Below are 22224 nucleotides of genomic sequence, written 5' to 3' on the forward strand. Positions count from 1 at the left end.
AAAATCATATGATCTGGTATCGTACGAGGAAAATTTACGTGCTTGTCCGAACGAATAATATCGGATGAATTGTCGCAACTGGCTCTTGAAAGCTCTGTACTAACAGTCCGATTAGCATACGATAGCGTCAAAAGCAGTATTTTTTGTCCGATTTTCGGATAGTGTGTACGGGCCATAAGTCAAATGTATTTTTTAAAAAACTTACAAGCATTTCAAAGAAAAGTTTTATTGCACAACCAGTATAGATCAATTGCACAGTTTAAAGGATTGCAACATTTGTTATACTGATCAAGGAATATAAAAAATAGATTTAAGCAGAGCATTTATGCAGAGCTATTAAAGTGAGATTCCTTGTTAGTTTTCTATTTTCCAAGAGAAAAAAAACATGAGAAAGAAAAATAAAACAAAGTAACATTCTTTAGCTAAGAGAATATTGCAATTTATGTTATCTTTACAGATTTTTGAAACTGAAACATGAATATTTCATGCAAACTTAGAATTACTAGGCACTAGCGGATTCATTCAGACAGAATCAAATAAAACACTGCAAAGAATAGAATTCCCGAGTTTTACAAACTTTTTATGTACAAACAAGTATCTGCTATTGAACTTACATGCTAGAGAGCTACACTATGTGTTTGCATATCTCAGTCAGAAGTGACCTTCTATTGCCCATCAGCTTTTATAGCAAAAAAAAGACAAATATGTAAAGGGTTGTTTTTGAGAACCAGAAAAAAAGCAGAAGGTTTATATGGTAAAATAAAACATGTTTATCAGTATAACCTAGCCTTTCATTTTTGTACTGCTTACTTTAGAAAAATATTTTCCGAAGAAGCATTTGTGTTTGAAATACTATGACAGGAGACCATCATTAGGGCATGGTTTAGGTCTAATGCACACCACTGGGAATTTATCCCCGATACACGAGATCCCAGAAATTTGGAGTGAGTGAAAGGCACTTGTGCACTACCCAGCCCCCTGCCAGCAGCTTGGAAGGGTTCTTTCAGACAGGCAGTAGGCTTTGCCCTCTGAAAAGCGATCCAGGGTAAAAGCCATCTGTTTCTACCTCCCCCTGGCCACCAGTGTGAAAGAGACCTAAAACTCTATAAGAAGCTACAAGCTGCTATGGCTGGACAAAGCCGGGTGGGGCACCAAGTGATACTAACATTTAGGGCAGTATTAACCCAGGCTAGAATGCCCAGAATGCAGACTGCTTCCCATTCTGAGTATTTGTCCTGAGACACATACAACCTAAATATAAGTACCTCTTGGTGCACTATGCAGCCCCCTCTAGATGCATCAGCATTCAGTCTCTCATAGAATTTTACAGGCTGACAGCAGTGGGCTGGATGGTGTGCCTCTGCTCTCCACCCGCACCTAAAACACTGGTATCTCATGCACCGGGGTTAAACTTCCAGTGTGCATGAGTGTCAGAAACCATGAAATCAGGCTGAGACAGAAGTACAGTGAAAGCACACTTGTTTAATAATAAAAGTAAAAAGAACAAACGTAGTCAAAACATAGCCAAAGTTCAGTAACCAGTACAGAAAGTCAGCCAAGCCAGAAGTCAGGGATCAATGTAGTGGAACAGCAAGCAGGATCTGGAGCCAGAAGGGATGTGAGCAAAGCAAGTCTTGAACAGGATCGCAGGAGATAGTTTCTGTGATGTTGCCCAAGACAAAGGCAGAGATCCACTTGGCTGGACGGCTTAAGTAGGCAGGACTGATGAGCAGGATATCAGCAACAGCTGAGTATCTGTGGAGAGATGGGAGCTGCCAATTATCCAACAGCTAAGCAGCCAGCTCTAAGAAGGAAGGGCTGAGCCCAGCCCTGACAGTACCCCTCCTCGATGACCCCTCCCCCTCAGAGGACCACCAGGCTTGAGGGGAAAACGTCTATGGAAGTTAAGGAGGAGGACAGGAGCATGTACGTCTTTGGATGAGACCCAAGAGTGTTCCTCCGGACTGTAACCCTTACAATGCACCAGGTACTGTATGCACCCACGGAACCTACAGGAGTCAACAGTGAACTGTACTTCATACAACCTGTACAGGGTGAGGACGTGGCACCGAGGTGGTAAAGTGGCTTCAGACCAAACATTTTTTTATAAGGAGACATGAAATACATTCGAAATACGCATATTAGAAGGAAGGTCTAATGCGTAAGCTACTGGGTTAATCCTGCGAAGAATACAGAAAATCCCAATAAACCGAGGTGCAAACTTCAGTGAGGGAACACGAAGTCGGAGGTTGCGAGATGACAGCCAGACCCTGTCCCCAACCTGGTAGGAAGGTGCAGGCAGGCGTCTACGGTCAGCATGGAGTCTGAACCTATCATTAGCATGTCGCAAAGCCTCCTGGATTTGTGCCCAAGTGGAACGAAGACCACGGAGATGCTCCTTTAACGCAGGAATACTCTGCGGAACAAATGATTCAGGCAACATGGAAGGTTGGAAACTATAGTTCGCAATAAACTGAGACAATCGGGAAGCAGAATTTGAGGCATTATTGTGAGTAAACTCTGCCCACGGTAATAGGTCTACCAAGCAAAAATGGAAGCCAGTTCCTTAGAAGTGGGCAACTTCTTAAGTGGAATACAATGAGACATTTTTGAGAACCGGTCGACCACCATAAGGATAACTGCGTTGCACGAGTCGGGTAACTCCACAATGAAATCCATAGACAGGTGGGTCCAGGGCCTCTCTCCATTGGGAATGGGTTGTAGGAGGCCCACTGGAAGATGTTGTGGAGTCTTACTTTAAGCACACATGGAACAGGCAGCTACGAAGGTGGTTACATCAGCACGTAGACTAGGCCACCAGTATTGTTGGGAAATGGCCCAAAAGAGTTGATTCTTCCCAGAGTGGCCAGCAGCCTGGGGAGAATAGTAAGTCTGGAGCATGGCAGGACAGAGACTCTTCCAGACAAAGCAGCGGTCACAAGGTTTCTCAGGAGGAGCATGGACCTGAGCAGCAAGAATTTTGTCACCCAAAGGAGAAGTGAGACTGGTGCGAACCGTAGCCAGAATACGATCAGGAGGAATGACAAGAACTGGAACCGATTCCATCTTGGAAGTGGAGGAAAATTATCGTGACAAAGTGTCAGCCTTTACATTCTTAGTACCGGGTAAGTATGAGACAGTGTAATTGAAACTTGACAAGAATAGAGCCAATCGCGCCCTTCTGGGAGAGAGGCGTTTAGCCCCAGACAAGAATGTGAGATTCTTATGGTCAGTAAGAATGAGAACCGGCACAGTGGTACCTTCGAGGAGATGTCTCCATTTTTTCAGGGATAAAATGATCGCCAACAGCTCTCTGTCACCAATCTCATAATTGCACTCCGCAGGTGACAATTTCTTGGAAAAGTAGCCACAAGGATGCATAGCGCTCTCAGAGGTAGGACATTGAGACAGAAGGGTGCCAACACCAGTCTCAGAAGCATCAACCTCAAGGATAAAAGGTAACATAGGATCAGGATGTGCCAACACAGGAGCAGAAACAAAGGCAGCCTTGAGACTCTCAAAGGCCTTAACGGACTCTGGAGACCAACTTTCTGGTCATATCAGTCAGAGGCTTGACCAGAGATGAGAAGTTACGAATAAACTTCCAATAATAGTTGGCAAAGCCCAGGAAATGCTGTAGAGGATGTAAACCCATGGGTCGGGGCCACTGTAGGATTGCCGAAAGTTTCTCCGGGTCCATCCAAAAACCAGCAGTTGAAATGACAAAACCCAGGAATTTAACCTGTTCATGATGGAACTCGCACTTCTCCAGTTTATAATAGAGATTGTTCTCTCTAAGTTTCTGAAGCACACAACAGACATCTGTGTGGTGGCTCTCCAGGGACTTGGAAAATATGAAGATATCATCGAGATACACCAACACACATAACTACAACAAATCTCGGAGGACATTGTTAATAAATTCCTGGAAAACTGCCGGGGCGTTACAAAGGCCAAAAGGCATTACAAGGTACTCATGATAGCCTGTTCTGGTATTAAAACGCAGTTTTCCACTCGTCACCCTCCTTAATCCTCACAAGATTGTATGCCCCTCTCAAATCAAGCTTCGTGAAAACCGTTGCTCCCTTGAGGCAGTCAAATAACTCCGTAATCAACGGAATCGGATAGGCATTCTTAATTGTGAAACGATTGAGACCCCTATAATCAATACAAGGTCTCAGTTCACCACTCTTCTTCTTCACAAAGAAGAAACCAGCACCAGCAGGAGACAAGGATTTGCAAATGAAACCTCGAGAAAGTGTGTCTGCAACATACTCTTCCATGCCCACTTAGGGGTTTAGCACCAGGTTGAAGGTCAATTGCGCAATCATACGGTCGGTGTGGAGGCAAACTACCGGCTTGACCTTTGTCAAAGACATCGCTAAAGTCACGGTACTCCTCTGGCAGGAAGGAGAGTGAAGAGGTGCACAGGACCTTGGCTACCTTCTGGAAGCATGTCTCACTGCATTGTGGTGACCAGGAGAGAACCTCAGCACGGAGCCAATCAAAAGAGGGGTTGTGCCTCTGTAACCAAGGATAACCAATAACCAGCGTAAACTTAGGTGAGGAAATTACTTGGAATTGGATTATCTCATGGTAAAAAGCCCCTACGGCCTTGGACAATGGAACTGTCTCATGAGTAGAGATGAGCTTCGAGTTTGAGTCAAACTCATGTTCGACTCGAACATCGGCTGTTCGCCAGTTCGCCGAATAGCGTTCGCGGCAAATTCGAAAGCTGCGGAACACCCTTTAAACGTCTATGGGAGAAATTAAAAGTGCTAATTTTAAAGGCTTATATGCATGGTATTGTCATAAAAAGTGTTTGGGGACCTGGGTCCTGCCCCAGAGGACATGGATCAATGCAGAAAAAAGTTTTAAAAACGGCCGTTTTTTCGGGAGCAGTGATTTTAATAATGCTTAAAGTGAAACAATAAAAGTGTAATATTCCTTTAAATTTTGTACCTGGGGGGGTGTCTATAGTATGCCTGTAAAGGGGCGCATGCTTCCCGTGTTTAGAGCAGTCTGACAGCAAAATGACATTTCAAAGGAAAAAAAGTAATTTAAAACTACTTGCGGCTATTAATGAATTGCCGGTCCGACAATACACATAAAAGTTCATTGATAAAAATGGCATGGGAATTCCCCACAGGGGAACCCCGAACCAAAATTTTTTAAAAAATGGCATGGGGTCCCCCTCAAAATCTATACCAGACCCTTCAGGTCTGGTATGGATTTTAAGGGGAACCCCACGCCAATTTTTTTTTAAAAATGGCGTGGGGTCCCCCAAAAATCCATACCAGACCCTTATCCACGCACACAACCTGGCAGGCTGCAGGAAAAGAGGGGGGAGCGTCCCCCCTCTCCTGAACCGTACCAGGCCACATGCCCTCAACATTGGGAGGGTGCTTTGGGGTAGCCCCCCAAAGCACCTTGTCCTCATGTTGATGGGGACAAGGGCCTCATCCCTACAACCCTTGCCCGGTGGTTGTGGGGGTCTGCGGGTGGGGGGCTTATCGAAATCTGGAAGCCCCCTTTTACAAGGGGACCCCCAGATCCTGGTCCTCCCCCCTGTGTGAAATGGTAAGGGGGTACAAAAGTACCCCTACCATTTCACAAAAAAAGTGTCAAAAATGTTAAAAGTGACAATTCCTTTATTTAAATGCTTCTTCTTTCTTCTATCTTCTATCTTCTTTCTTCTATCTTCTGTCTTCTATCTTCCTTCGGTTTCTTCCTCCATCTTCTTCTTCTGGTTCCTCTGGTTCTTCTGGTTCTTCCTCCGGTGTTCTTGTCCGGCATCTTCCTCCGCGGCGTCTTTCTCCCTTCTTCTTCCACCATGATGGGAGGCTCCCGCTGTGTGACGATTCTTGTCTTCTGACGGCTCTTAAATAAAGGAGGGCGGGCCACCCTGTGGCATTCCCCGTGACTTCAGAGGGGGGCGGGGTCACTGGGTGGCCCTGCCCTCTGTTATTTAAGAACCACCAGAAGACGAGAAGCATCACAGCGGGAGCTTCCCATCATAGTGGATGTGGAGCGGCCCGAGAAGAAGAAGGGAAGAAGATGCCGCGGAGGAAGATGCCAGACGAGAACACCGGAGGAAGAACCAGAAGAACCAGAAGAAGAAGAAGATGGAGGAAGAAACCGAAAGAAGATAGAAAATGGAATATAGAAGAAAGAAGATAGAAGATAGAAGAAAGAAGAAGCATTTAAATAAAGGAATTGTCAAAAACGGTCTCTTGTCATTTTTAACATTTTTTGACACTTTTTTTGTGAAATGATATGGGTACTTTTGTACCCCCTTACCATTTCACACGGGGGGTAGGGCTGGGATCTGGGGGACCCCTTGTTAAAGGGGGCTTCCAGATTCTGATAAGCCTCCACCCGCAGACCCCCACAACCACCGGGCAAGAGTTGCGGGGATGAGGCCCTTGTCCCCATCAACATGGGGACAAGGTGCTTTGGGGGCTACCCCAAAGCACCCTCCCAATGTTGAGGACATGTGGCCTGGTACGGTTCAGGAGGGGGGGGCAGCTCTCTCATCCCCCCTCTTTTCCTGCGGCCTGCCAGGTTGTGTGCTGGGATAATGGTCTGGTATGGATTTTTGGAGGGACCCCACACCATTTTTTAAAAAAATCTTGGCGCGGAGTTCCCCTTAAAATCCATACCAGACCTGAAGGGTCTGGTATAGATTTTGAGGGGGACCTCACACCATTTCTTTTTTAAATTTTGGCCGAGGTTCCCCTTAATATCCATACCAGACCTGAAGGGCCTGGTATGGAATTTAGGGGGACCCCCACGCCATTTTTTAAAAAATTTTGGTTCGGGGTTCCCCTGTGGGGAATTCCCATGCCGTTTTTATCAATGAACTTTTATGTGTATTGTCAGACCGGCAATTCATTAATAGCCGCGAGTAGTTTTAAATGACTTTTTTTCCTTTGAAACGTCATTTTGCTGTCAGACTGTTCTAAACACGGGAAACATGCGCCCCTTTACAGGCATACTATAGACACCCCCCAGATACAAAATTTAAAGGAATATTACACTTTTATTGTTTCACTTTAAGCATTATTAAAATCACTGCTCCCAAAAAAAACGCCGGTTTTAAAACTTTTCTGCATTGATCCATGTCCCCTGGGGCAGGACCCAGGTCCCCAAACACTTTTTATGACAATAACTTGACCTGGGGGATGGGGCGGAGTGTCGCTACGTAGAGCGCTCCGTAGGAAGCCGGGCGCCACCGCCCTCCCCGCATATCCGCTCAAACAGTGAGGAGGAAGCTGGGAAGCCACAGAGACGCCGGCGCTGAGAGATGACGCCAGCACGGAGCGGCGCGGGAGAAGAGTGAGACAGCTACCAACCACTACCGCTGCCGTCGCCACTGCTTGGATAAACCCTCAACACCGCAACCAACGCGGGTATTAGGAGCAGGAGTTTTGCAGCAACGGAGGGATAAGAGAGAACCTGGGGAATTGGAGCTGCTCAACAAGCATTAAGGTAACGCCGCAGCAGGAGGGGGGGTAGCCAGCAGGGAGGCATACAGGAACAGGAGCAGAGGGAAGTGAGAACCGAGGAGAGGCCCCTTGTAAGCTGATGCCCCCTGGTGTGTCTCCCCGGCCCCCCCCTGTAAAGTCTTTAGAGAAGCAGCTGGAAAACAAGGTAAAAAATTAAATACCACTTTCTGCATTAACTTTACACTACCCTGCGTTACTCTGCATCCACAATCGCCGGGTAAGAAATTAAAACGTTGCTTGCATGTACTCTGCATTACTTGGCGTTACTCTACATATATATTTTCCGGAAATTAACCCATCTTGCCATCTTCCGAACTACTTGGTTCTAGGACTCATAGTAAGGGTTGAGGGAAATACCCACAGAACAACAGCAAGTAGTAGAAAGGCGCTTGGGAAGTAATCATTTATATACAAGTACCCGGGACAGATATACTGACTACCCATCTCCCGATTTAAACATTACCTGTTTTTTTTTTTTTTTTTTTTTTTTTTTTTTTGATTGTCTAATGTGAACACCTGTACATCCTCATATTCATCCACCTGCGTGACATCATAAACCTCAAAAAGATCTGAGCTGGCTCCATACTTAAAGGAATAGTGTGCGCGAAAGAAAAAAGGATTTTAATCTTAAGTGACATTCTTTACAACAGCGCTAACTGTGTCAGCCCTCTAGGATGTATACAGTAGAGGGTAGATAATCTAATAATAGAAGACTTGACTGTCTTAGCCTCTCTCTCCTATCTCTAAACGTGGGGGCCACCCTCCCTACCCCCCTGTTTCTTTGATAGCCAAAAACTAAGAAGACAAAGTATCGGGTAGAGATACTGGTTATCCGGGGTCACCTGGACTATATAAGTAAATACCCGGGATAGGGACAGAGGGGCAGAGAGGCAGGAGTGGGTTCAACTCAAAAGAAAAAGAAACATATACTCTACCCTAAATTGGGGGCTGGCGGTTAATTTCACGTGGCTCCCCGCTAGACAGAACCTAAAAAGGAATAGATAGCTACCTTGTGATACCGCTGGGAGGTAAGCGCATACACACCCGCTCAGATCTGACGGATAGGGTCTGTGGGGAAGTGTAACCTCTACGGAGGACCCCCCCATAGACCCAAGCGGATTGAGGAGACCCCTTGTGGGCCCAGCATAGGAGCGAGGGTGTGAGCGGGCGTGGGTGCGTGGACCACGCATATTCGGGGCCAGAAGAGGGAACTGAAGTAGGTGGCTTCGGGCCCTGTAAAGGAGTAACCTAGGCACAGATAGTCACATCTGGGATCGCACTAATTCAGCGGGGCAGGGCGGAGTACTCCGAGACTCGGGGAGATGAGGGGGAAGGTGAATAAAGGCAGCAAGGGAACTATAACCGCTTCCAGCCCAGGTGGGATCCAGAGATATATGTCAACCGAGGCCAGCATGTTGGAAGAATCCCAGGGGAGCCCCAGACTGGGAGCACCCTCACGCCCAGGGATAAACAAACAAAAAGGGGCAACAGAAGAAAATAGAAGTAAAAGCGTAAGAGCAAGGATCAGTGGAAGCCAACAGATTCACGGCCTCGAGATACAGGAAGGTTCTCATGGGAGACATGAAGAGGAGGATCTCACCAGGGGGAATAAACCAACACCCCAACTTATACAGGAAGAGGCCCCACAGATCAGAGAAATGCTCACTGAATTATTAATGAAACTGGAGACCTCCCGTAAAAAAGAGATCGCAACTGTAAGGGTAGATATTGGGCATGTGCTGAAAAGGGTGGAAGAGATGGAAGACAGACTGGAAGAACATGAGCGGAGGCTGGAGGGAATGAACACGCAAATAAGGGATCTACAAAGAGCGAATAGAAATCTCCTTTACAAATTAGAAGATCAGGAGAATCGCAGCCGACGCAAAAACCTGCGATTCAAGAGCATCCCAGAGCAAGCCGGGAAGGAAGAGTTGGTGCCGATATTACAAAAATTACTAAACCCATTGCTAGATAAAGAGATGACAGCCCCTTTGAAAATCGACAGAGCCCATAGGGTCGCACGATACCCCAGAAACACATCGGAAAACCCAAGAGATGTGATAGTGAAGTTTCACTATGAGGAGGATAAAGTTAAAATCCTGGGAAAGCTGCGACACCAACCAGGCTTAAGCTTTGAAGGAGCAGAGATACAGGTCTACCCAGACCTCTCTGCAGAGACCCTCACAAGAAGGAGGCTACTAAAACCACTGACAAGCATGCTGAAAACAACAGAAATACCGTACCAATGGGGGTTCCCGGCTTGCTTAATCGGAAAAAAGAATGGACGAACGGCAGTGCTCAGATTCCCAGAAGACCTTGAGGACTTTTGCTGCAAGCTAGATATTGCCCCCCCAAATATCCCAGGTTGGGGTATGGAGGAGACTCCAACCCCAGCGCAGGATAAAGCATGGAGGAGGGAGGGTAGGGGCAAAATGGCTAACGCAAGTTAATATATAAGAGGCATAGCTAAGGGGAGAAGGGCAATGCCGAGATGAGCGGTGTGGGGGGGAGGGTGGAGGGTGCTGGGGCGATACGGGGAACTCTGGTGACACGAGCCTTATGGGGAAGATGGATGTGGGATGGAATCCGATTGAGGACGACCAACCGATCCATGATTTGAACAGAGGAATCTGCCCCGCCAGAATAGGCGACCTGTTCCAGAAGGAGGGTGGGGGGAGGCGGGAGTGGAAGGAGGGGGTGGGGGTGGGAGGTGGGGATGGGGGTGGGGGGAGGGGAGCGGGGGGCTGTTGGGGTGGGTTGTTTTTTTCCTTTTTTTTTTTTTTTCTCTCTCTCTCCCTCTCTCTCCCCCCTGCTATGCTGCAGGGGATTGGCCGGACGCTCCTCCTAATAATATAAAATGGGAGTAATAAACCTCGTTACCTACAATGTGAGGGGACTTAATACGGAAAAAAAAAGGTATAAAATCAATCAAGAACTGCACCTTTTAGGCGCAAATGTAGTGTTCCTACAAGAAACCTACGTAACGCACTCAAGTAGGGGACTTGCATCATACTGGTTCCCAGAATGGCGCTATGGGGACGCCAGCTCAGTCCACTCAGGGGGAGTGGCTATTGGGTTCGATAGAACTGTAAGGTTTGAAGAAGAGGAGCGACTGGCCGATCCTAGGGGCAGGTATTTGTTCGTGAAAGGGAAGATGTTTGAGTCATGGATCACATTGGCAAACATCTACGCTCCTAATAGAAACCCGGAGAGCTTCCTAAAGAGAGTCCTGATGAAATTAGAATCTTTTAAAAAAGGGAGGCTAATAGTCGCAGGAGATTTAAACATATGTATGGACCCTAAGGTAGATACATCAAGGAGTGAGTCAAGATTGGGCGCACAGGGAGGGATACTTAAGAAAATGTTAAATCGCATGCAGTTGATAGACGCATGGAGGATAAGCCACTTAAAAGATCGGGACTATACATTCTTTTCTCAGGTACACAAATCATTTTCGAGACTCGATTATATCTTATTAGAACATCAGCTGGTCCCTTTTTTGAAGGTAGCAGAAATAAAGGCTATTACCCTATCCGATCATGCACCGGTAAAAATCCAAGTGGAGATCGCCGGTGCAGATCGACTTAGGACAAACTGGAAACTTAATGATTCCCTGATGCAGTACCCAGATGTAGTGGAGAAAATAGAACAGGAATTAAAAAGCTACTTTAAGACCAACGATACCGAGGATATATCTAGACCCACTCTTTGGGAAGCACATAAAACCTACATAAGAGGGATTTGGATTGCAATAGGAACAAGGAAAAAAAAAGAGAGAGGGGAAAACCTGACACGACTATATAGAGAGATCCAGGAAGCGGAACAGAGTACAAGACCTAGGGGGTTACCAGAAAGGTGTGAGTTAATTAAGAAAAGAAGAGACCTGAACGAGCTGTTGGAGGAGGAAAGGAAGTGTGCTTTCGACATGATAAATAGAGACGTTTATAGAGAAGGGAACAAACCAGGAAAGTGGATGGCCAGAAAGGTCAGGGAAAAAAGGAATAGGACTTTTATACCTAAAATAAGAGACGAAGAGGGGAACCTAGAATTCTCTACGCCAAAAATTGCTGAGATATTCCACTCTTACTATAGCGCCCTTTACAATGTAGGTCAGAGTGAGAGGGGAAGAGACAAGAGGAAGGAAAGAATAAGGGAGTACCTTCGGGGACTAGACCTCCCCAGGGCAGAGAAGGATATGGTTGAACGCTTGGACGCTCCCATATCCCAAGAAGAGGTTGAAAAGGCAATAAAAAACACTGCCCTGGGGAAGAGCCCGGGCCCCGACGGATTCTCCGTAGCTTACTATAAAAAATTTTCAGATATACTTGCACCTAAACTATGTGACTATTTGAATGCTCTCGGGGAGAATGAAGAGTCTCGAGAAGAATCTTTATTAGCGAATATTACCCTAATCCTGAAAGAAGGAAAAGACCCATCCTCCCCTGGAAGCTACAGACCAATTTCACTCTTAAACGTAGACACAAAAATCTTTTCTAGAATACTTGCAGACAGGATGAAAATGGGCTTAAAACAATGGATACACAATGACCAAGTTGGATTTGTCCCGGGGAGGGAAGGGAGAGATAATTCCTTGAAAACACTTCTCCTCATGCAGGAAGCAATCAGGAGCAATACTCCAGCAGCCCTATTATCTATCGATGCCAAAAAGGCATTCGATAGAGTGGATTGGGGATTTATGACGGAAACCTTGAAGCACCTAGGATTGGGGGAGAGGATGATGAAATGGATACTCTCATTATATAGACATCCCAAGGCAAGGATTAAAGTAAACGGAACCCTGTCTTGTCCCCTTGAATTGTTTAATGGGACAAGACAGGGTTGCCCCCTCTCCCCAATTCTGTTTGTTTTATCCCTGGAGCCACTCTTAGCGGCCTTTCGTGGGAATGGAGACATCCAGGGAATCAAGGTTGGATCGAAGGAATACAAGATAGTAGCATTTGCTGACGACTTGTTATGCTTTATTACTTGTCCTAGAACAACAATCCCCATGGTGCTAAAGGAATTTGAGCGGTATGGAGACCTGACAAACTTCAAAATAAATATGAATAAATCAGAGCTCTTAAACATAACAATTCCAAAGCGAGAGCAGAGAGCACTGCAAATTGGACTCCCATTTGCATGGTGTGAGAGGGAACTAGCATACCTAGGCATAAAAATACCACCTTCACCGAGAGATCTATTCGTCGCTAACTACATACCCCTACTTAACAAAATTAAAGACCTATTAGGCAGGATGAGATACAAAGCCCTGTCATGGATTGGTAGGATAAATTCGATTAAAATGTTTGTGTTACCCATGTTACTATATACCTTCCAAATGGTCCCAATAGAAATCCCCCCTAATTTTTTTGTCAAACTACAATCCTTAATAGTGAGATATATATGGGCACGTAGGCAACCTAGGATAGCATATGATACCTTAACGAGGGCTAAAGAAATGGGAGGGTTAGGTGCACCGGACTTAAAAAAATACTACCAGTCGGTGGTGATGGCTAGGATAATTGACTGGCTACACAATAAACAGGAGAAAAGCTGGGTGAGCATTGAAATAACACTGAGTGGGGCGGATATAGAAAAATTAATATGGAACCCACCACAACACAGAGATTTAGGTAAGAGAACTAATTTTTTGACTAGAAACACTTTTAGAATATGGGATAGGGTGGGCAAGAGTAGCCACTGGGAATTTAATTCACCTTTATTATCACTATTAAACACGGATTACTTTTTACCAGGGAAGGAGGAACATTTATATTTCACGAGATGGGCAAGAAAAGATACAATACAGCTTAAAGATGTAATGAGGGGAAATAAATTATACACCTACACTGAAATTATACAGGCCTGGGGGAACAAACCACTAGACAAATGGAGGTACGCCCAGTTACAGCACTTCACACGTTCACTACCACAACCATTGAGAGGAAAAGACCAGTTAAGGCCCATAGAAAAATTACTAAGCTCCCCAATGTGTGTAAAAGGGAGCATCTCAAAACTATACAACATTATAAGAGGGGAGGCGAGTAAAGGATATCCCACCTTCCTGGAGAAGTGGGAAAAGGAATTGGGGGGGCTAGAAGGGGCAGATCATAGAAACAAGATCTTAAAGATGGTGTATTCAACGGCAAAAGACTCTCGGACATATGAAATGGCCTATAAAATGATAGCAAGATGGCATAGGACGCCCCAAAAGGTACACAAATACGACAAGGAGACCCCTCAAACTTGCTGGAAGAAATGTGGAAAAGTGGGTACTCTTACCCATCTGTGGTGGGAATGCCCTAAAATTCAGAAATATTGGGGAGAAGTCGTAGAGGAAATACAGCAGATAACGGGAGAACAGGTTAATAATAACCCCTGGGCGTGTATGTTTCACGATACGGAAAGAGAGATCCCCCAATACATAAAGTCAGTTACCCCACTCCTCTTAAACGCAGCCAAAGCACTGATACCATGTCATTGGAAGGACATAGAAATTCCAAGGATGAAGGATTGGATAACAAAAGTTGAATGGATTAGAGGAATGGAAGAAGTAAGACACTTGACGGAAGGGCGGCGAGACAAATACTTAAAGAGGTGGGCAGGATGGCATGAGTATAGGAATACAGAAAGATACGTGACAATTATGGATTCTTGAGGGGGAGAGAGAGAGGGATGAGGGGAGGGAGGACAGATAATATTCTGGGCTCCCCCCCTTTTTTTTTTTTTTTTTTTGGGGGAGGGGGGGTGAGGGGAGAAAAAATAGATAAGTAAGTACAGGTATTTCTAGTGGATGTAAAGGAAAGTGAAAATGCACTTTAAAAGTTCTGTATTAAAATTAGTATTATGCTTTTTTGAGCCACAATGATGCGAAAAAGAGAGGGGGCGCAGCGTAAATGACGCAGCTGACTTAAAAACTCTCTAAAAAATTGCTGATGTGGAAAAAAAAAAAAAAAAAAAAGAGAAAAAAAAAAAAAAAAAAAATGACAATAACTTGCATATAAGCCTTTAAAATTAGCACTTTTGATTATTCATGTTCGTGTCCCATAGACTTTAACGGTGTTCGCATGTTCGAACTAATTTTTTGCCTGTTCGTATGTTCTGGTGCAAACCAAACAGGTTGCTGTTCGGCTCATCCCTACCCATGAGTCACATTGGCAGGCTGTAGAGGTCTCCTGTCAAGAGCCTCAATGGCAAGTGGTGTGTCACACAGCTGCAGAGGAATTGAGTGCTTCGATATGAAGGCAGCCTCAATGAACAGGTAACAACAAAGCCTGGGGAATGCCCAGGAAAAACCCAAGCCTACTTACCAACCAGCTCGCAGACAACCGAATTAACTTGTCTAACAGTATGCGTTAAAAACAGGGGTTTAGTCTGCACACATTTGCAAACGCATGCTTAAGCCACAGAGCCCTGGTATCTGTGGTCCTAACACTAAAATATGAGTGTCCCCACAGTGGAGGCACATGCATTCTGATGGATAAATGAGGGCAGGTGGACAGAAGGAGAGCCCACCCCTTCTTAAAGGTACAGGAGCACACCAAACATCCAGCAAATAGCACAATGGCTGCAAAGGTGTTGGTGCACTGCTGGACCAATACAACACCAATGTGATAATGAAAAAACTTGCCACCGCCCTCATCTATAGCTGGCTATCGCAGTAAGCAGCATTGGAAGGCTAAAACAGGTATCAACAAAGCCTGGGAAATGCCCAGGAAAAAACCCAAGACTACTTACCAACCAGCTCTCAAAAAAACGAATTAACCTGTCTAACAGTATGCGTTAAAGACAGGGGTTTAGTCTGCACGCATTTGCAAATGCATGCGTAAGCTACAGAGCCTCGTCACGGCACCCTGGTATCTGTGGTCCTAACACAAAATATGAGTGTCCCCACAGTGGAGGCACATGTATTCTGATGGATAAATGAGGGTAGGTGGACGGAAGGAGATCCCACCCCTTCTTAAAGGTACAGGAGCACACCAAACACCCAGCAAATAGCACAATGGCTGCAAAGGTGTTGGTGCACTGCTGGACTAAACCCCTGTTTTTAACGCATACTGTTAGATAGGTTCATTCGGTTGTCTGCGAGCTGGTTGGTAAGTAGGCTTTGTTTTTTTTTCTGGGCATTCCCCAGGCTTTGTTGTTACCTATTTTAGCCTTCCAATGCCGCTTACTGTGATAGCCAGCTGTATATGAGGGCTGTGGCAAGTTTTTTCAGCATCAATGAACAGGCCTGCAGCCCCAGAGTCGATTAAAGCCTGTATCTCGATGGATGACTCAGCCCAAGAAAGGGTGACTGAAACCAGGGGCTTATCCTTCTGGATAACTGGGGATGAAACAATGCCACCTAAGGTCTGTCCATGACAGGACCTCAAGGTTTGGGCGTTCCCTGGACGGGTAGGACAAGACTTCCAAAAGTGACCTGCCTGGCCACAATAAAGGCACAATCTCTCCCTCCTCCTAAAGGTTCTCTCATCCGCAGAGAGAAGCGTGAAACCCAAGTGCTTGGGTTCACCTTCACTGACCGACTCGGTACCAGGAGGCATGGGAGGTGAGGGAGGCACGGGTGGGACTGCAAAGCTCGGAGACAAGCGTACAGGAGGTTTCCACAAGCGCTCCTTAAAAGAGAGTCTTTCCCTGAGTCTGGAGTCAATGAGGATGGCAAACGTGATCAACTTCTCCAGCTCAGTGGGTATATCTCGGGCTGCTATCTCATCCTTGATGGTATCTGAGAGACACCAGGTTTTTGCGTCTCCTATAGAGGGTTTGCCCAGGCCAAGGCTCTCTCAGAAAGCAAAGATATAATGAAACCTACTTTGCTACTGTCCGTGGGAAAAGCCAGGAAAAGCATCTCAAAGTATATCTCAAACTGGTTGGGAAACCCTCTGCATTGGACTGGATCACCCCCAAATCACTGGCGAAGCAGAGTGGAACCAGACATACCTCTTATAGAAGTAATACTCGAGGCGGGTCCTGCATAGAGACTGGAGCAGCAGCAGGGTCATAGGTTGTACCGGGGCAGCCACAGTGGGAGATTTCAGGTGAGCTGTGCGACTCAGGAGTGTTTGTAACGCCATGGCAAACTGATCCATGCAGTGATCCAGTTCATCCAATCTGTCCAAGACCAATACGAAGATAAGGGCTAACCCAGCCCACCAGGCTCCACCTCACTTTAGAGTAGACTGAATGTTTAATTGTTTTCAGCAAATATATAATTACCGTATTTATCGGCGTATAACACACGCCGGCGTATAACACGCCCCCCAAGTTTAGGAGGGAATTTTAAGGAAAAAAACTTTTTAAAGAAAAAAACTTACATTTAAATGCCCATCAATGCAGCCTTATCAGTGTCCATCTGCAGCCTTGTGAGTGTCATTTGCAGCCTTGTCCAGTCTCATTTGCAGCCTTGTCAGTGTCATTTGCAACCTTGTCAGTGTCATTTGCAGCCTTGCCCAGTGACATTTGCAGCCTTGTCAGTGTCACTGCAGTTTAAATATAACGCCGCCGAGATACACAGAGCCGGTCCTGTGTATCTCAGCTCCTCTCGGCTCCTCTCGCAGTCCTGCCCTATGATGGACATAACACAGGTCCAATGGCGGGACTGGGTGTGACTGTGAGCAGAGCCAAGCGCCACCGATATACATACATAGCCGAGTGTACTCGGCTAGGCTCGGTTCCTCTCGGCTCCGCTCACAGTCACGCCCAGTCCCTGTGTTATGTCCATCAAAGGGCGGGACTGGGTGTGACTGTGAGCGGAGCCAAGAGGAGCTGAGCCTAGCCGAGTACACTCAGCTATGTATGTATATTGGCGGCGCTCGCTCCTCCGCTCACAATCAGCAGGGATCGGCGTATAACACGCACCCACGATTTTCCCCTGATTTTAAGGGGAAAAAAGTGCATATTATACGCCAATAAATACGGTAAGTGAAGCCCAATAAAAAAAAAAAATCTGCACTCCTTGCCTCTTTACCTGATATTCATAATATGGGTGGAACATGTATCATGGTGTGAAAGGTAGAGTTAGCCTTTAAAGTTTGCACAACAGCCTACATGATTTTACAAAAAAGATTTAACATGTAACAATAGTTTTTGGCTGTGATGTCCCTGGTCTGTGGATCTCTGTAGCTGGTCTTATTGGATCTCTGTGTACATATATCTCTCATCAATTGTGTTCAATTTTGCCACTGAAAGAGAGGAAACTCATCATCATAATTGAGCTGCAGATGATCCATTGCTGTTGAGAACTAATTATCGACCAGTGGGGGGTGGGCTTTTTTTCATGGTTTTTAGGGAGAATTTTTTTTTTTTTTTTTTTTTTTAGTTTTTATTTAAACAGCACTAAATCTTAACAAGCTGGGAAGAAAAGCTGTTGGCTTTTTAAGTTAAAAGGGAAAACCAAACAAAAAATATATGCAGTTAAGAAAAGTTATGCATGTCTTCTTTAGGTCTGCCCGTCACTGTCTGTTTACTTGATTAAAATACGAGAATCGCTCTGTATTTAGTGCATCTTTCTAAGAACAATAAAAAAAACTTTATATTTTTCTGTTTTTTTTTTTTTTTCTTTTCTTTTGCACTGTCTTTGGGGATTTTTTTCTTTTTAAGTTAATTAGAAAAAAAAAAAACTTAGCTTGGTATGGTCATTATCTGACAAACCACTTCTAGCATTGTTACTGTTATCTTATGGGGCTAATGTAAGCATATATATAATATATATTATAAATATCATGTTTTAAACAGGACTTGGAAAGGCATTTGATGCAGAATCGTTGCATGATAATAGAAAATAAAACAATTACCCTGTGTTTGTTTGTTCTGAATGTTGGTAGATCTTCATAGCTTTGTTATATTGAAACCTTGGAAGAAGGTATTTAATAAAATAACAATTAAACCATGAAAAAAAAAATATATATATATATATCGACCAGTGAGCTTTGATATGATATTAACATCAGTATATGTACAGTACAGTTTTGAGAGGAAATATATTACACTAGATATTCAGCCTATTTGTTTTAATTGTTATTATGTTGTTTTAATAAAATGTAGCTTTTACTATATAAATGTGTTTGTGTTGGTGCCTTGAAAGTCCCATACACCCACTATAGAATTTTTGTTTGGTTATGTAGTATTTTTCAGTGATGCCACCTTTATTCTGCTTAATCAATGGTCTAAGCGCAGCACAGAAGAAATCTTTATACTGAGATGTTTAGCCTGTTTCCAGAAATTTTTAATTTGATATGGACACTTAGCATTATGGCTTTCTAAGGGCAGATTGAGATTTAAAATCTGTATTTTTTTTATTTCAGTTGTAACTGGATCATACATTAATAGTTAATTCTAAAATTGTTATAACATTAGGCCTTCACTCTTAATTCACTAAGACAAATGTCCTGCTTTTTCAGAAAATGTAATATGAAGCCTATTAATTAGGTCTGTATTTGGAGCCCAATAAATTGTACTAAAAGTAGGACCAGCCGATTTCCTTCAGTGTTTTGGCTCCCCCACTCAACAGAAGTCAATTGAGGCTGAACAAAAAAAGCTAACTGCGTATGACGAGCTTTATCCATTTGGGGAAACTTTGAAGAAAAATATAGTGAGAAGGAACAGTCAGAGGCTACCTTCCAAAACAATAAGCCAGAGAAATAAGGCGGAAAAGACTAAAGCCACAGTGGGCAACAATGGCAAGAATTTTAAAGCAAAGAAGTAGAAAATATTTAAGAAAAAAAACTTTTATTGATTTAGTACTAAGACATCTACTTAAAAGCAATACTAAATATGCAAGGACCACTAATGCTGCATACACACAAGCAGACTTCTCGTCCGCCTGAACTCCGAAGGACTTTTCGACGGAGTTCCAAGGGAGTTGCGACGGAGTTCCAATGAAACAGACTTGCCTACACACGATCACACCAAAGTTTGATCATTTTGAATGTGATGACGTACGACTGGATTCTTGCGTCCTTTTTTGTTCGTCGGACTAGCATACAGACGAATGGATTTTTCTATGGACTCGAGTCCGTCGGAAAGATTTTAAACATGTTCTATTTCTAGGTCCATCTGAATTTTTGACACAAAAGGTCCAATGAAGGTACGATGAAGCCCACACACGATTCGTTCCGTCGGACCAGTTCAGTCGAAAAGTCCGGTTGTGTGTACACGGCATTAGGGACCCATATTCCAGAAGGATTGTGGCAATGTTGAAATCATTAAAGAAAACGCCAGGGACACTACTTAAAAAAACAATAAACATAAGCCCCATCTTTTGATGCTTTGTCCTGACATTTACTTTACCACCTCTGTTACCTATAAGCTACTGCACAGCTCTTTGTATAACTTAATATTTATTATGCTGCTAATTATCCCTCAATAATGTGTTGTAAAACAAGCTGTGTGGCAACATTTTGGAAAGTTAAAAAAAAAAAAAAACTTTCTGTAACATTAATTAAAAAGATTTTCCCACCTAGTAGCAATTACTAGCAAAAGCAACCAGCATCTGCCCACCATTAATGCTGATCTAATGTGCAGCTGCTGTTGCTTCAGTTTTTTATGGCAGTTGATTACTCTGTCAATAGAAATCAAATCAACTGAGCCTGCATTATAATTCAAATCATAAACTGTTCATGTGTATGAAGAAAAAAAGAAGTGAAATAACTCCAAATTGGTTTTTTATGTGATTTAAAGCTCCAGGCAACTAGCTAAATACACTACACATAAGGTAATTATTTTACCTACCAAAGGATTTGTATTTATGTCCATCCAGTTCTGAGATTTATACAGCTCTGTCACACTTCACAATCCAGTTAGGCAGTCGCACTTTGGGCCCTGACACACCTATGAATTATCATGAAATCTATAACTCATGTTCAGAGGTTTGGAATTGTTTTCAATGCTGCTAGTTAGTCATGTGCATCAACATGAATTTGCCAAATTCCACTGTCCATTTGTTTACCCATCAATGTAGGTTATAAGGGCTTTAATTAGGTATGTTACACATATTTCCACACATGAGGTATGTCAAATTGCACCTCTAAATAATTCTACAATGATAGTGTGCATCCAGTCATATGGATTGTGTTCTTCCCCTAGTCTTTGGCTGGACAGTGAAAGGAGAAACAGCATACTCACCTATCTGTCCCCTTGTTCTCTCCTTCTATCAGCATGTCCTTTGTACAACCTGTATTCAAAAATAAACTTAAAGATGTATTAATGAATACAGAGCTGCATAATTTGTGTCTTTATATCTGCCTGGAGTTCAGCTTTAAAGTGTTTGAATGATGTAATTTAAAATGTGGAATATTTGGCATCGTATATATATTTATATATATATCTATATATATATATATCTGCAGAGCTGATTTTCAAGTGATTTTTAACCTCAATTGACGTCCTCCCCTTTGCACACTCCCCACACGTGCCCTGCAGGTGGCAAGCGTGTGTTCTGTGATCCCTGAGTCAATGAGACTCAGGTGATCACAGATCAGAGTAACGGGCCAATAACGGCCCCTTACCACGTGATCAGCTGTTAGCCAATGACAGCTGATCACGTGATGTAAATAGAAGATCGGTAAACTTTTTTTTCTCCTCACGCCATCAGCGTGGAAGAGGCACAGCCATCTCATCTGTGCCCACCAGTGCTGCCTGTCAGTGGCACCTGTCAGTGCCCACAGTGCATATCAGTGCCCACCAGTGTATAACAGTGCCACCTATCAATGTCAACCAGTGGTGCCAATCAATGCCTCATCATTGTCACCTACCAGTGCCCATCAGTGACCATCACTGCCACCTATCAGTGCCAGCTATTAGTGCCCTTCAGTGCCACCTATCAATGCTCTTCAATGCCGTCCTTCAGTGCTGCCCATCAGTGCCACCACTCAGTGCCACATCTCAGTGCCTGCCAGTGCCACCTATCAGTGCCTACCAGTGCCACCTCATCAGTGTCCACCAGTGCCGCCTATCAGTACCCATCGGTGCCACCTTATCAGTGCCCATCAATGCAGCCTATCAGTGCCCATCAGTGCAGCCTCATCAGCGTATATCAATGAAGGAGAAAAGTTACCTGTTTTCAAAATTTTATAACAAAATATAAAACTGTTTTGTATTTTTTTTTTCAAAATTTTTGTTTTTTTTTAATTTTTTTAACAAAAAATAAAAAACCCAGAGGTGATCAAATACCACCAAAAGAAAGCTCTATTTGTGGGGAAAAAATGATACAAATTGCATTTGGGCACAGTGTTGTATGACCACACAATTGTTGTTCAAAGTGACAGAGCTGAAAGCTGAAAATTGGTCTGGGCAGGAGGGGAGTTTAAGTTTCCAGTAGGCAAGTGGTTAACTACTCTCTGTAGCAGGTTGACAATGTTAGGCCACACCCTTGCTCTTGGCAGCAATGTTGTCAGCTTGCTGCATGTACTCCTTCAGTAGGACTACAGGACACCATGCCAAGGCACAGCTTCCCTGTAGTCTCCCTGTTGTCAGTGCATGTCACCCTACTCTTTATCTACTATTTGTAATCATGGTATCTGTGCTCCAGCCTCATTATGTCTATGCACATCGCTGAAGCATTATAGACACAATGGCGAACAGTACATTGCATAATGTCACTCTGTGTGCTTCTGTGTGTGTGTGTATATATATATATATATATATATATATATATATATATATATATATATATATATATACCCAAGTATGGGAGCTTATGTGCATTGTGTAAGTA

Source organism: Aquarana catesbeiana, linkage group LG05, assembly GCF_042186555.1.
Source record: "Aquarana catesbeiana isolate 2022-GZ linkage group LG05, ASM4218655v1, whole genome shotgun sequence".
Classification (NCBI taxonomy): domain Eukaryota; kingdom Metazoa; phylum Chordata; class Amphibia; order Anura; family Ranidae; genus Aquarana; species Aquarana catesbeiana.